The following is a 2,719-nucleotide window of genomic DNA, read 5'->3' on the forward strand; positions in this document are numbered from 1 at the left end:
AAAAAAGAAAAGAAAATCTCAACAGATAGAGATGCTTTCCATGAAAAGAACATTTGGTGCTTTCTGTTCTCCTAAATTTATTGCTCCCTAGGCACATTTCCCACTGCTTAGTTATGGGTACCCCCCCCCACACTGTGTGTGTGTAGGGGTATATGTATGCATTTGTGTGTGTTTTTGTCTATATGGGTGTGCATGTACGTAGATATCAGAGGTTAAGACTGGGCATACTCTTTGTTTTTTGAGATAGGGTCTTTTACTAAATCTGGAGCTCATAAATGTGTGCAACATAGTTGCCCAATGAACTCCAAGGATCCACTCCCAGTCCCTTGCTTTTCATTGGTGTCACAGGTGGGAGCCAACTTGCCAAGCATTGACGTGGTGCAGGGAATCTGACTGAGGGTCTCCTGATTACACAGCCAGCACCTTGCTCCTGTGTCCCAGGAAACATATTTTTAGCTGTAAAAGGATTCATGCTCATGCATAGATGAATCTCAGAAATGTCCCAAGGGAAGGATGTTAGACATGAGGGATCTCCTGCTGGGTGACTTCATTGATTCTCCAGAATGAGTAACACCAGGCAGACAGAAAGCAGAGTGTGGATGCCAGAAAGTAAGAGGTGTGGATAATGAGAGCTAGAACTCAGTCAGTGTGGGTTTGCCTTCAGGGGTGATGAAATGCTTTGGAATTAGACGGTAATGGTCTTGACTCATTTCTGGTAGTACCACCAGACTTATGGAGGGAGAAGAAGGGGGTGGGTTGTTCCCAATATTTAGTGCTCTGTGAATGAGTTAAAGCCTGCCATTTAGTTGTTTGCCTTAAAATGGTTAATTTTGTTATATAAATTTTGCCTAAATTAAAAGAAATAAGCTGGCCGGTCTGGATTAAAAAAGAAGTCAGAGTGATAAGTCGTGAACAGGACTCAGCTAGCTAGGGCTGGCCTTGAGGATGAAGGGAGGAGACAGGAAGGGAGAACAGTGCTGACAAAGACGAGAAAGCATTCGACCCCTGGAAGCGATAGATAGGAGCGCAGCCCTGCCATCACCTTGAGGTTTGCCTTATGAGAACCTGTGGGATTCTGCCTTGTAGAAGTACACGATAGAACATTTGTAACTTTCTAAGATACAGGCATCAAAACATCGCATATTGGTCCCATTGTTGAAAAGAACCTCGGAGTTCTTCTAGTGCTGCTGTGATTAAGACAGGGCCAAGGCCAATGATGCCACTGCCAGCCTTCACATGCTAATTGTCCCTCAAACTCTTGAGACAGTGTTTCTGTCTGGAAACAAAGGATGATTGACACAGATGTCCTTACTTTATGGAGAGGAAAAACAAATTCATGGGGATAAAGTAGGTCTACCAAAGTCTTTAGGGTTGTGAATTTTGTTTGTTAAGGTATGTAAAGGTATGAAAGTAATGCATGTACGTGAACGATAAGAAAAATATGCATCGTAGAGGGTAGGAGGCCTGAGGGGGAAGCACTAGTCACTGGCACGTTCTACATTTCTCTTTAACCTGTTTTGGGCATAACTTCAATTTTGCTAAATATTGCTCATGTGAATTGTGATTTTAAACAAGACATCTAAGACATTCTTCTACTAAGAAGGTACTTGCATTTTCTGTACCCACAACAGGAAACTCATCTTATACAACTAGAAGGTCCTGGAGCTGAACTCCTACCATCTAGTTGCAGAGCTCAGAGAAGAGCTGAAACCCAGGGCTGAGCATTCCAATCTCATCCATAACACTGTTGTCTCTGCAAATATTGACTTGAGCTGAAGATTCCCTTGCTATTAGCTTTCCTTGATCTATCCTAGGTATTTTCAGAGTAACTGCATTCTGTACTGAGACTAAAATAAGCTGGAAGGAGACTGCAGAGCAAGCGAGCAGTGGGAGGTAAGAATGAGCAGGTGAATAGGCTACTCTGTCCAACATCCATCCATCACTTCCAGAGCCAGTGAAGCCAGCCTGGACTCCTTACGGATTCCATGAACAATTTCTTGGATGGTAAGTGGTCTATGGAGAAAAAATTCCCACCATAATTTGGATAGGAAAGAATGTGGAATCAAGTTTAGGAATCCCAAGAAAGGAATGAGATGAGAACATCACTCAAAATAATGAGAAAATAAGACTCATGTATGAAGTCATCTAAATGTGATTGCTTCATTGTAGGGAGATTCGGGACACTGACCACCCACCAAGCTAGTGAGGGGAAACACCGCTTAGGTAACTTAGACAAAACTGCCTTGGAGAGAGTGTAAAAGAAAGAGAAATCCGGAAAAGATAAAGATCAAGTGTATTAAATAGAACAGACCCAACGTTCCTACGGAGGAACTTGTTCCTTAATAAGGGGAGTTCATTGCAGAGTGGGAGAGGTGAAGTTGGAGACCTCCGGAGGAAATCCCAGCTGAGCATTGGCTGGGGTGACACAGCGGAAGAGCTAGACTGCCACCCAGAGGCAGAGTCCTGGGAAGCAGAGGCAGGAGTGAGTGTTTCTGGAGCTTTTCAGCCCAATATGGCACATTTCAGCCACCCAAATACCCCAAAGTCTTTTCTTTAAAAGTTAATTTTATAAAGCTTTCCTTAAAATGTAACACGGATACATAGTAAAAAGAACGCAAATGATCCAGGAAAGTTGGAGAAGGCTTTATTTCAGCACCTAAATGTTCTTTCCCCAGAACCAATAGATTCAGGCACATTCTTTTACAATGTGTGTGTGTGT

This window comes from Mastomys coucha, unplaced genomic scaffold, assembly GCF_008632895.1.
Source record: "Mastomys coucha isolate ucsf_1 unplaced genomic scaffold, UCSF_Mcou_1 pScaffold7, whole genome shotgun sequence".
Lineage (NCBI taxonomy): Eukaryota > Metazoa > Chordata > Mammalia > Rodentia > Muridae > Mastomys > Mastomys coucha.